The following is a 5,479-nucleotide window of genomic DNA, read 5'->3' as shown; positions in this document are numbered from 1 at the left end:
CTTGCTGTAGGACTAGTTGACCTCATGTCTTCTCGCAAGAACATTGTTGAGACATCTTCCCAAGTCCCTGAGGGCATGGCTGATTGGGTGGATTCGATGGTTCTTTTGTGTGTTTCTTTGGTTGATTCCGAGTTTTGTCAGCAGCTTAGGCAATTTCATAGGGTTTGTAGTAGTGGTAGTGAGGAAAAGAACTATAAGCTTGTACCTCCTGATTCTGAGGAAATGGTTTGTTTTTCTACCCGAATTGTTGGAGAGCGCCCCTTTTTCTATGCGTACGACTTCTTTTTTAGTCAAATGAATATTACTCTTCCTTTTACCCCCTTTGAGACCAACCTATTGTGGTCTTGTAATGTAGCTCCATCCCAGCTTCACCCCAACTCCTGCGGTTTTATCAAAATCTTTCAGTTGTTGTGTCATGAGTTTGGTATCCCTGCTTTACAATCCCTTTTCTTTTATCTCTTTGTTTTGACAAAGCCTGGGGTGGTTAAGAAGAAAGCCACTTGGGTTTCTTTCCGAGCTTCCCAGGGAAAAAAGGTTTTCTCCATGTTTGATGAATCTTTCCGTGACTTCAAGAATTACTTTTTTAGGGTCCGAGCTGTTGAAGGAGCTCGCCCCTTTTTTCTGGATGAAAATGATGAGCCCGCCTTTTTTTGGAATGGCAAAAGAACGTAATGGTGTCTAAATATACGTGGGAGATGTTAGATGAGGCTGAGAAAGCTTTTGTGTCTGTGCTGGAAGAAAACTGGGGGCAGCCTCCCCATCTCGACACCAAGAAATTTTTAGCCAACCCCTCTCTCCTCCGAGCTGAGCTGGGTAGTGGTCAATTTTTGGTTTTGATTGTTTTGTCGATTGTATCTCTTGTAAGCTCTTTTCTGATTTATAACTTGGTTTCCCGCTGTTGTGTTTTGTTTGCAGAGATGATTAAGAATAATGAATCTATGAAGGCTTTTAAGAGGGCAAGAAAGGCTACAGCAGCTCAAACGTCTCGGCTAAGGCGGCTGGTGAGGGATCATCTCAGGTTCAGTCGAAGTCGGCCGTACCGAGCTTGCCGGGGGTGAGGAAGGTAATCCCTACTCCTCGGGTTCGTTTGGCTGATCCTCCTCAAGTTTTTGTTGCTACTTCTGGTGATCCTCCAAACAAAAAACAAAAAATAACTGAGCCTTTCAACCTTGATGCCCCTGACTTTGACGCGGTTGAGTTTGTCGATCAGCAGATTGGTCCTTACAGTACCATTTCTACCGACGATGTCTCTCTCCTTCGCCACTTGGATTTTATTACTCGGAGTATTGTCAAGATGGCACATATGGGAGCTGCCCTGTACCGAACTGCCCAAGACCTCCCTCTTCATGCTACCAAAGCTTTTATGGAGGAGGCTAAGCAAGAGTTTGACCGTTTGAAGGGTTTGAAGGAGGAGCTCCAAGTGAAAGTAACCAAGCTGGAGAAGGAGTTGGAGACCGAAAAGGCTAGTTCTGTTGCCTTGGCGGCTTCTGTAAGGTTGGCTGAAGATACTGCATTGAGGCACAAGTTTAGCTATATTACGACCTATAGGGAAGTGATGCGTCTCAGGGAGGAGTTGGAGTTTGCCCGGGTTGATTATGCCGAGCTCCACGGTCACCTTGTAGGCAGCATAAATGTTGCTTATGAGAACCTGAAGGAGCAAGTTCGAGTTCTTGCTCCCGAGGTTGACCTTACTCTCTTCAGCCTGGACAATGTTGTAAAGGATGGCAAGATTGTCCCTGACGACCCTAACGACGATGATATTGAACCTCCCTCTGTTCTTGCTGCCAAAGCCTCCATGGTGCCGACTTCTTCAGCTCCTTCAGCTGAGGCCGGTCATCCTGTGTCAGATCCTGACTGTCAAATCTTGAATCGGGATGATGGGACTGTGGATGCTGTGCCCATTCAGACTCGCCCTCCTTCACCTCGTGTTGTCGAGAAGCCTTCTGATAAATAGTTTTCTAAATGTTTGTGTAGATAGCTCGGCTCGTGGGCTTCTAAACTCTTTATGATGTTTGCTGACTGTTGACACTCTTTTGGTTGCTTGTTTAGCAACTTTATTTTGAAAAACAAAATAGTTTCCAAGTTCTTGGGGCTGGTTTTGGTAGCCTCTTGAGCTTGTTATTATTATAACTTTATATCATGTCTGTTTGCATCTGGCTTGTTTTCTTTTTAGGCTTTTTGGAGTGTTGGAGCTTTGCTGACCTCTTTAGTGCCTTCATACTTGTGGCTTGATTCCTCTGAGGTTGTAGTTGCTTGGATCCAACTTGTATGTCGGCTTTCTGAAGTTATTTCTAACAACCCTATTTGTTGGGACCTTTGTGAGGTCTCCGTTAGTAATTTCCTTTAAGGTTTTTGGGAAGCCGACTTCGTTATTTCAGTTACTTCTAGTAATCCTTTCTTTTGGACCTTGTTGGGTCTTATTTTAGGAATTACTCTTGTAACTTGTTTGGGGGAGGCCGACTTCCTTATGTTGGTTCTTTCTAAGTTATATTTGTAATCCTCTTTCTTGGACCTTGTTCAGGTCTCTTTCAGGGATTACTTTTATAACTTTATGTTTTGGCCGACTTCTTCATGTCGGGCCCTTCTAAGTTATTTTTGTAATCCTCTTTCTTGGACCTTGTTCAGGTCTCTTTCAGGGATTACTTTTATAACTTGTTTGTAGGAGACAAACATTGTCATGTCGATCTCTTCTATGTTATAGCAATCCTCTTTTATAGGGTTGGCCAGACCTCTTTCCAGGGATTTACTTATAACTTTGGTTATTGTGACTGGTCCGACTTCTTTACGTCGGTCAGTCTTTAAGTTATTTTTTAGCAATCCATTTTATTAAGACCTCGTCAGGTCCTTTCTAGGGATCACTTTCTATAACTTCTTGCATTATTCTGTTTTCATCTTTGCCGATTTTGTAGAAATTGGGTTTAATACTCGTTTGGTCGACCTTTTAATGAATTTGGTTTTCATATCTGTTGGTCTTTATCGTGATCGTGCAGTGAATTTGATTTTCACTTTCTGCCGATCTATAGCTTTGTAATCGGACGATGAATGTTTTAGATTAATGTGTCTTGAGCATTTGTAGAAGATCTGAAAGGATTTTATTCAAAATAAAATGTAAATATATACATGTGGGAGTTTATCCCTCTAAGTCGGGTAATTTATAGGTCTTGGCTTGGCGCCTCATTAAAAAACCTTTTCAGGAAAAAGATGCGCCTTATCCTAAGATCCTTTATTGTTCCTAACTATAGTACCTTCTTAGGTTGCAGGCGTGCCATGACCTAGGAAGCTCTCGCCCATCGAGTTCGGACAGTCTGTAGTAGCCCTTTCCAAGTACTTCTATGACTCGGTAGGGTCCCTTCCAGTTTGCTGCCAGCTTTCCTTCTCCAGGTCGAGTTGTTCCGATATCATTTCGGATTAGGACGAGGTCATTCTCAACAAATCCTCGCGGCACCACCCTTTGATTGTATCCCGAAGCCATTCGTCGTTTTAATGCCTCTTCCCTGATCCGAGCTCTTTCTTGGACTTCTGGGAGTAGGTCGAGTTCTTCCCTTTGAAGTTGGGAGTTGGCTTCTTCATTATAGTGGATCACTCTAGGTGACCCTTCTTCAATCTCCACTGGGATCATTGCCTCTATTCCATACGTTAATCAGAAGGGTGATTCCTTTGTGGTGGAATGCGGCATCGTTTGATACGCCCATAGGACTTGTGGGAGTTCTTCAGCTCAGGCTCCCTTTGCGTCCTGTAATCTTCGCTTGAGCCCCGCTAGTATGACTTTGTTGGCAGCTTTGGCTTGTCCATTGGCTTGGGGATGTTCTACGGAAGTGAACTGGTGTTTTATGTTCAGGTCGGCCACTAGCTTTCTGAAGTCTGCATCTGTAAATTGAGTGCCATTGTCTGTGGTGATGGAGTATGGAACCCCGAATATTGTGACAATGTTCCTATATAGGAATTTTTGACTTCGTTAAGCAGTGGCATTAACTAGGGGTTCTGCCTCGATCCACTTTGTGAAATAGTCTACCCCTACTATGGGGAATTTAATTTGTCCCGATCCCTGAGGGAAGGGTCCGAGAAGGTCGAGTCCCCATTTTGCGAATGGCCAAGGTGAGGTCACGCTGATAAGTTCCTCTAGTGGGGCGATGTGAAAGTTGGCATGTTTCTGACATGGTGTACATGTCTTTACGAACACCGTGACTTCTTTTTGTAGAGTTGGCCAATAAAACCCTGCCCGGAGTACTTTTTTGGTAAGTGCTTGCACTCCAAGGTGATTGCCACAGGTGCCACTGTGTATCTCTTCTAGGACTTCTTTTGTGTTGGAAGTCGATACACATTTTAACAATAGTATTGAGATCCCTCTTTTGTATAGGGTATTTTTATGATAGTGTAGTATTGTGCCTCCCGTTTTAACCTTTTTGCCTCCTTTTCATCTGTAGGAAGCGTTTCTGTTTTGAGGTAGTTGATTATGGGAGTCATCCATCCTTGATCCAAGCCTGTTATGGCTAGGACTTTTTCCTCTTCCGAGATTGATGGGTTTTGCAGCATTTCCTGGATGAGGCTTCTATTGTTGCCCCCTGGTTTGGAGCTGGCTAGCTTTGAGAGTGCATCAGCTCGGGCATTTTGTTCACGGGGTATGTGGCGGATCTCATATTCCCCGAGTTGTCCGAGCTGTTTCCTGGTTTTATCCAAGTACTTTTTCATGGTGCGATCCTTGGCTTGGTAGCTCCCTATTATTTGTGAAGTGACTACTTGTGAGTGATGCCAGGGCATTTTGGCCAGTTTTACTGACCTTTTCTTTACTGTTTTAGGGTAGTTTCATGCATTTTCTTAGTTAATAAGCAAGTTTTGGGTAGATAATCACTTACATCTTGATTCAAGCAAGCATTGTGAATTTCATGTGATTTTATGAGAATTATGCATGAATTGAATGATAAATTGGATAATGCATGTCTCATAACTTGGATTAGAGCTTTGATGCACTTTATTTGCTTGATTTCAGGACAAAGGAAACAAGGAAGAGCTACATTAGCAGCCACGTTAATCTAATTAACATGACCACTAACGTGGAATGGGAATAAACTTGCAACATTAATGAGAAAAGTGATTGCCAATAATGCCTTCGAAACCATCATGGCCCACGTTAATTGCCACCTTAACTACATTAACGTGGTAGTTAACGTGGAGAGAAAGGGAGCTCTAAGCGTTAGTGGTAAAATTGAATACCACTAACGCTCCAAATTGGCAATTGGCCACGTTAAGAGTCACGTTAACTCAGTTAACGTAAACTCTAACGTGGAAAGGGAAGACAATGCCAACGTTAGTGACACTCACCTTTGTCACTAACATTGGACTAAGCCCAATTGGCCACGTTAAGAGTCACGTTAACTACATTAACGTGAACTCAAACGTGGGAGGAGCAAGGAATCGCCAACATTAGTGACACTCACCTTTGTCACTAACGTTGGACCAAGCCACTATGAGCCATGTTAGT

Source organism: Arachis hypogaea, chromosome 11 (genome assembly GCF_003086295.3).
Source record: "Arachis hypogaea cultivar Tifrunner chromosome 11, arahy.Tifrunner.gnm2.J5K5, whole genome shotgun sequence".
Taxonomy (NCBI): Eukaryota; Viridiplantae; Streptophyta; class Magnoliopsida; order Fabales; family Fabaceae; genus Arachis; species Arachis hypogaea.
Note: the sequence above shows the minus strand (reverse complement) of the source record.